This window comes from Mixophyes fleayi, chromosome 5, assembly GCF_038048845.1.
Source record: "Mixophyes fleayi isolate aMixFle1 chromosome 5, aMixFle1.hap1, whole genome shotgun sequence".
Taxonomy (NCBI): Eukaryota; Metazoa; Chordata; class Amphibia; order Anura; family Limnodynastidae; genus Mixophyes; species Mixophyes fleayi.
The window spans coordinates 20,551,190-20,559,680 of NC_134406.1; positions in this window are offsets into that span (position 1 = coordinate 20,551,190).

Sequence of the window (8,491 nt, forward strand, 5' to 3'; positions counted from 1 at the left end):
ACATACTGTCCTGCTCTCTCCTACCTGTTCTTCTCACTTTCTCCACCTGTGGCTGCATGTTTCTTTAGTTGCGGCTTGTCTGGATCCTGGAATGCTGGGGGCCCTATTTGGAAAAAAATAGCTACATTTAGATAATTCCAAACAACCCTGGCGTTAAATCAATACCATCCACGATTAATAATTAGGCCTTCCTCCAGCTCCAATATTACAATAATGTGCCCCTTCATCATCGCCATGCCTTATGATCACACTGTGCCCTCCATGCTGTTTTTGCCCCCTTCATCTGGCTCCCCTTCATCAGACTATACTATGCTGCTCCCCCCCTTTTTCAATCCCACTGTGCCATGCCTCCCCCCCCTTTGTAACCCCACTGTGCCATGCTGCCCACCATTTTTTAACCCCACTGTGCCATGCTGACCCCTGTTTATTAACCCCACTGTGCCATACTGCCCCGTTTTTTAACCCATCTGTGCCCCTCTCATTTTTTCACCCCCTCTGTCATGCTGCCCCCCCCCCCCCGTTTTTAACCCCTCTGACATGCTGCTTTCCCATTTTTTAACCCCTCTGTGCTCCCCCTCAATTTTTAACCCCTCTGACATGCTGCTTTCCCATTTTTTAACCCCTCTGTGCCCCCACTCATTTTTTAACCCCTCTGACATGCTGCTTCCCCGTTTTTTAACCCCTCTGTGCTCCCCCTAATTTTTTAACCCCTCTGACATGCTGCTTCCCCGTTTTTTAACCCCTCTGTGCTCCCCCTCATTTTTTAACCCCTCTGACATGCTGCTTTCCCGTTTTTTAACCCCTCTGTGCTCCCCCTCATTTTTTAACCCCTCTGACATGCTGCTTCCCCGTTTTTTAACCCCTCTGTGCTCCCCCTCATTTTTTAACCCCTCTGACATGCTGCTTCCCCGTTTTTTAACCCCTCTGTGCTCCCCCTCATTTTTTAACCCCTCTGACATGCTGCTTTCCCGTTTTTTAACCCCTCTGTGCTCCCCCTAATTTTTTAACCCCTCTGACATGCTGCTTCCCCGTTTTTAACCCCTCTGACATGCTGCTTCCCCGTTTTTAACCCCTTTGACATGCTGCTTTCCCGTTTTTTAACCCCTCTGTGCTCCCCCTAATTTTTTAACCCCTCTGACATGCTGCTTCCCCGTTTTTAACCCCTCTGACATGCTGCTTCCCCGTTTTTAACCCCTTTGACATGCTGCTTTCCCGTTTTTAACCCCTTTGACATGCTGCTTTCCCGTTTTTTAACCCCTCTGTGCTCCCCCTTATTTTTTAACCCCTCTGTCATGCTGCCCCCCCGTTTTTTAACCCCTTTGTGCCCCCCTCGTTTTCCTCCCTTCACTTACCTTTTCTCCTCTCTTGGTCTTCTCTGCTGCTCTGTGCTCCATTGCTCCAGACTGACTGAATGCTGGGCATGACATGATGACATCACACCCAGCATTCAGACAGTCTGAATAGAGCACAGAGCAGCAGAGAGGAGGGATGCCGGCTCCGCGATCAGGTGAGTATGTTTTTTTTTTTTTTTAAACTAGCCTGCTCCCCCCACCAACGACCGAGCCCCCCCCCCCCCTGCCAAAAAAAAAAAAGAAAAGGAAAAAAAACGTTTTGAAAAAAAATATTTGAAAATTAAAAAAAATCAGCAGCGCAAGGGCCCGGGCCGGGCCCCCTGACATGCCGGGCCCGGGTAATTAGTACCCGCTCCCCCCCCCTCTCGGCGGCCCTGGTTACAACCTACTGGGTCCACTGAACCGCCCACCAAAAGGCAAATGGAACCAAATTCTTCCTCAAATATTTTTGTCAGTGACTGATGTGCGCTATTACAATTAATATTTAAAGGATAACTCCATTGAAAAGTAAAAAATAAAAATGTTTTGAGAAAGGAAGACCACCGGGGTGTTGTTGGAGGTAACTAGCCCACACCACACTCCTGGCTAAGCTTACCGATCTGCCTGTTTCAACGCGACTCCCTTGTAACCTACCCATTCATACGAGTGGGGTCTCCAGCAGATCAGACCACCAGTGTCTAAGGTCAGTGTGGTTTCGCTTTTCATATTAATCCGATCTCCTCCCAAAAGTAAATGTTACATCTTGGGTGGAGCCATCCTTTTCGGTGAAAATCCTTTTTACGATTAACACTATTCCGACATGGAGAAGACCTACAAAGAAAATCCGAAATTATGAAAAACCGATTGGAAAATAAACAGACTTACCTTCAACCTAACGCTGGAGATCTCCAATGGGGGCACCAAGCTGACAGCAAGTGATTCCGATTGGAGAAGTGTGCGGCACTGCAGGCTGACGTCATCGCGACATCTGTCAATAGAAATTTAAAGCGGCACTGTGGGGACCCCTAAGGTTGAGTGTTTAAAGACTTAACCCGACATTGCCGCTTTAAATTTCTATTGATAGACGTAGCGATGACGTCACCCTGCAGTGCCGAACACTTCTCCAATCGGAATCACTTGCTGTCAGCATCGTGCTCCCATCGGAGGTCTACAGCGTCGGGTTGAAGATAAGTCTGTTTCTTTTCCAATCGTTTTTTCCTAATTTCGGATTTTCTTTGTAGGTCTTCTCCATGTCGGAGTAGTGGACATCGATAAAGCGTACCCAACCCCAGGGGCGGGCGGGGCAGGGGGCATAGGCCCCCGGGCTGCTCAGAAGTTCACCTGTTAGGGCTGGCCGACATATGTTACTCTCTTTTCCTGAAGCAATATCGCCGCATCACGTGTCATGTGATGCGGCCGCCTGTGCTGACATCTGCCAGCCCGCGCCTGCCCAACCCATCCTTTTACCCATCGCATTTTTCAGCAGACGGATAACTATGATCTGAGGCCATTCCACAGAATGCAAAATCTACTTCACAGGCAAAGCATTTAGAGAGAGAAGCATTTATTTAGAGAATTTATTAATACTGTATATATGGCAATATTGTTCTTGGACCACTAAAGCTAACATACCAGTCATCTTATATAAAACAGCTACTAATAACATTTATAAAATATACATGTCAATTTTTCAGGAGCTATCATAAGAGAAAAGATGTGTACGTGTGAGATTTCATATGTATCATCCTTTTAAACAAGTGTCTAAATGTGATGTAGTTGTAAAACTGGGTCATGGACTTCTGACTTCATCTGTAATAAAGTAACTACCTCCTGCTCAGGGTAACTTTATGCTGGCTCAGACTGTTTCCATCCCTGGGCTCTGTGAGTGGTAAGGTGGAGCCGGAGTTCTTACATGGGCAAGATTACGAACCGAGTGGACAATGCAATATCCTAAGTGCATCGATAGAGTTGACAGTTTAGTTGTTACAATCAAAGGCTCTATACCAGTGTTGGCTAACCTGTGAAACTACAAGTCCCAGCATACCCTTCCAGCAATAAGCTGCTATATATTGGAAAAGCATGCTGGGACTTGTAGTTTCAGAACACCTGGAGTGTCACAGGTTAGTCAACACTGCTCTAGACCATCTCTTGGTAAAATCCACTTTTTACTGAACTCCTCCAGCACAAGATATTCATTACAATAAAGTTCAACAGTACATCAATGGTTTTACCCAAGAGCTGACACTTCATGCCATGGTGATGATCACTTTTACCCTGTACTGCTCTCAGTAGCACCTTTCCTGGCTGGATACAGATGTTGCACGCACATTGTGACCCCGTTCGTAGGATTGGCTCCATCATCAATGCTCACACCTTCAGCTGATTTAGTATGCCCCACCGTGCCCCTCAATACCCTTGCGGCTCCACGTGGCTCTGTCTTGTCTCCCACACATAATTCTGCCTAGCATATCCCTCGGCTGCAGCTCTCCCGCTCTACGCCTTGGTTATCAGCTCCTCCACACACCATATCTCCAGACGACTTGCAGACAAGGTCAAGGCTATCTCTATAAACCTAGACAGTGTTTGCAGAGTAAACTACACTGTTTTGATATCGGTGAAACAGTGATAAGCTTTTTATACTGGTGAATAACACTGATATGATTTTCAGATTTGTGAATAACAGTGTTCAGCTTTTATATTGCTGAATAATCGTGCTATGCTTTTTATATTGGTAAATAACAATTATAAGCTGGTGAAGGGTTTTGACCTTGGACTCAGCTCAGACACTGTTTACACTCACCTTAACGTCTCGGTTATAGGACGGAGAGTTAGACTAATTCAGACATATCAACTAGGGATGAGCGCACTCGGATTTATGAAATCCGAGCCCACCCGAACGTTGCCGATCCGAGTCGGATCCGAGACAGATCCGGGTATTGGCGCCAAATTCAAATCTGAAACTGAGGCTCTGACTCATAATCCCGTTGTCGGATCTCGCGATACTCGGATCCTATAAATTCCCCGCTAGTCGCCGCCATCTTCACTCGGGCATTGATCAGGGTAGAGGGAGGGTGTGTTAGGTGGTCCTCTGTCCTGGTAGATCTCGTGCTGTGCTGTTTAGTTCTGTGCTGTGCTGTGCTGTGCTGTGCTGTGCTGTGTTCTGCAGTATCAGTCCAGTGGTGCTGTGTGCTGTGCTCTGTCCTTCTGAGGTCAGTGGTGCTGCTGGGTCCAGTGCTGTGTCCTGTTCAGTCCAGTGGTGCTGTGTCCTGTGCTCTGTGCTTCTAAGGGCATAGTTATTTCCCCAATATTCCCCTGTGTTTAAAAAAATAAAAAAAAGTTATTTAAAAAAATACCAAAAACTAATTTAATTTTTTTTAATTACCACAAAATTTGCACAACCAATCCTGCAGTATAAGCCCATTGGTACTGCAATATTACCAAGTTCACACATTCAGCAGTAAAAGTCCAGTGGTACTGCAATATTACAAAGTTTACACATTCTGCAGTATCAGTCCAGTGGTGCTGTGTCCTGTGCTCTGTCCTGCTGAGTTCCGTAGTGCTGCTGGGTCCTGTGCCGTGTCCTGTTCAGTCCAGTGGTGCTGTGTCCTGTGCTCTGTGCTTCTAAGGGCATAGTTATTTCCCCATTATTCCCAAGTTTTTAAAAAATAAAAAAAAAGTAAAAAAAAATAAAAAATTTAAAAAAAAAATAATATATGTAATAATTATAACCAAATTTGCAAAACCAATCCAGCAGTATAAGTCCATTGGTACTGCAATATTACAAAGTTCACACATTCTGCAGTATCAGTCCAGTGGTGCTGTGTCCTGTGCTCTGTCCTGCTGAGTTCCGTAGTGCTGCTGGGTCCTGTGCCGTGTCCTGTTCAGTCCAGTGGTGCTGTGTCCTGTGCTCTGTGCGTCTAAGGGCATAGTTATTTCCCCATTATTCCCAAGTTTTTAAAAAATAAAAAAAAAGTAAAAAAAAATAAAAAATTTAAAAAAAAAAAAAATATATAATAATTATAACCAAATTTGCAAAACCAATCCAGCAGTATAAGTCCATTGGTACTGCAATATTACAAAGTTCACACATTCTGCAGTATCAGTCCAGTGGTGCTGTGTCCTGTGCTCTGTCCTGCTGAGTTCCGTAGTGCTGCTGGGTCCTGTGCCGTGTCCTGTTCAGTCCAGTGGTGCTGTGTCCTGTGCTCTGTGCTTCTAAGGGCATAGTTATTTCCCCATTATTCCCAAGTTTTTAAAAAATAAAAAAAAAGTAAAAAAAAATAAAAAATTTAAAAAAAAAAATATATATATAATAATTATAACCAAATTTGCAAAACCAATCCAGCAGTATAAGTCCATTGGTACTGCAATATTACCAAGTTCACACATTCTGCAGTATCTTGTGCTACATATAATGGAGACCAAAAATTTGGAGGATAAAGTAGGGAAAGATCAAGACCCACTTCCTCCTAATGCTGAAGCTGCTGCCACTAGTCATGACATAGACGATGAAATGCCATCAACGTCGTCTTCCAAGCCCGATGCCCAATCTCGTAGTACCGGGCATGTAAAATCCAAAATGCCCAAGTTAAGAAAAAGTAGCAAAAAGAGAAACTTAAAATCATCTGAGGAGAAACGTAAAGTTGCCAATATGCCATTTACGACACGGAGTGGCAAGGAACGGCTTAGGCCCTGGCCCGTGTTCATGACTAGTGGTTCAGCTTCACCCACGGATCTTAGCCCTCCTCCTCCTCCCCCCCCTACAAAAAATTGAAGAGAGTTATGCTGTCAGCAACAAAACAGCAAACAACTCTGCCTTCTAAAGAGAAATTATCACAAATCCACAAGGCGAGTCCAAGGATGTTGGTGGTTGTCAAGCCTGACCTTCCCATCACTGTACGGGAAGCGGTGGCTCGGGAGGAGGCTATTGATGATGTAGCTGGCGCTGTGGAGGAACTTGATGATGAGGATGGTGATGTGGTTATTGTAAATGAGGCACCAGGGGGGGAAACAGCTGATGTCCATGGGATGAAAAAGCCCATCGTCATGCCTGGTCAGAAGACCAAAAAATGCACCTCTTCGGTCTGGAGTTATTTTTATCCAAATCCAGACAACCAATGTATGGCCATATGTAGCTTATGTAAAGCTCAAATAAGCAGGGGTAAGGATCTTGCCCACCTATGAACATCCTCCCTTATACGTCACCTGAATAACCTTCATAGTTCAGTGGTTAGTTCAGGAACTGGGGCTAGGACCCTCATCGGTACAGGGACACCTAAATCCCGTGGTCCAGTTGGATACACACCAGCAACACCCTCCTCGTCAACTTCCTCCACAATCTCCATCAGATTCAGTCCTGCAGCCCAAGTCAGCAGCCAGACTGAGTCCTCCTCAATACGGGATTCATCCGAGGAATCCTGCAGCGGTACGCCTACTACTGCCACTGCTGCTGTTGCTGCTGTTAGTCAGTCATCTTCCCAGAGGGGAAGTCGTAAGACCGCTAAGTCTTTCACAAAACAATTGACCGTCCAACAGTCGTTTGCCATGACCACAAAATACGATAGTAGTCACCCTATTGCAAAGCGTATAACTGCGGCTGTAACTGCAATGTTGGTGTTAGACGTGCGCCCGGTGTCCGCCATCAGTGGAGTGGGATTTAGAGGGTTGATGGAGGTATTGTGTCCCCGATACCAAATCCCGTCGAGATTCCACTTCACTAGGCAGGCGATACCAAAAATGTACAGAGAAGTACGATCAAGTGTCCTCAGTGCTCTAAAAAATGCGGTTGTACCCACTGTCCACTTAACCACGGACATGTGGACAAGTGGTTCTGGGCAAACGAAGGACTATATGACTGTGACAGCCCACTGGGTAGATGCATCCCCTTCCGCAGCAACAGCAACAGCTGCATCAGTAGCAGCAACTACAAAATGGCGGCTAGTGCAAAGGCAGGCAACATTGTGTATTACAGGCTTTAATAAGAGGCACAACGCTGACAACATATTAGAGAAAATGAGGGAAATTATCTCCCAGTGGCTTACCCCACTTAGACTCTCATGGGGATTTGTGGTGTCAGACAATGCCAGTAACATTGTGCGGGCATTAAATATGGGCAATTTCCAGCACGTCCCATGTTTTGCCCACACCATTAATTTGGTGGTGCAGCATTACCTCAAGAGTGACAGGGGTGTGCAGGAGATGCTTGCGGTGGCGCGCAAAATTGCTGGACACTTTCGGCATTCAGCCAGTGCCTACCGCAGACTAGAGGCACATCAAAAAAGCATGAACCTGCCCTGCCATCACCTCAAACAAGAGGTTGTGACGCGCTGGAACTCCACCCTCTATATGCTGCAGAGGATGGAGGAGCAGCAAAAGGCTATTCAGGCCTACACAGCCACCTACGACATAGGCAAAGGAGTGGGGATGCGCCTCAGTCAAGCGCAGTGGAGACTAATTTCCGTGTTGTGCAAGGTTCTGCAGCCATTTGAACTTGCCACACGAGAAGTCAGTTCTGACACTGCCAGCTTGAGTCAGGTCATTCCCCTGATCAGGCTGTTGCAGAAGCAGCTGGAGAAAGTGAGGGAGGAGCTGGTAAGCCATTGCGATTACACCAAGCATGTAGCTCTTGTGGATGTAGCCCTTCGTACGCTTTGCCAGGATCCGAGGGTGGTCACTCTTTTAAAGTCAGAGGAATACATTCTGGCCACCGTGCTCGATCCTCGGTTTAAAGCGTATGTTGTGTCTCTGTTTCCGGCGGACACAAGTCTACAGCGGTGCAAAGACCTGCTGGTCAGGAGATTGTCCTCTGAAGAGGACCGTGACATGCCAACAGCTCCACCCTCATTTTCTTCCACATCTATGGCTGCGAGGAAAAAGCTCAGTTTTCCCAAAAGAGGCACTGGCGGGGATGCTGATAACATCTGGTCCGGACTGAAGGACCTGCCAACCATTGCAGACATGTCTACTCTCGCTGCATTGGATGCTGTCACAATAGAAAAAATTGTGGATGATTACTTTGCTGACACCATCCAAGTAGACATGTCAGACAGTCCATATTGTTACTGGCAGGAAAAAAAGGCAGTTTGGAAGCCCCTGTACAAACTGGCTCTATTTTACCTGAGTTGTCCCCCCTCCAGTGTGTACTCGGAAAGAGTTTTTAGTGC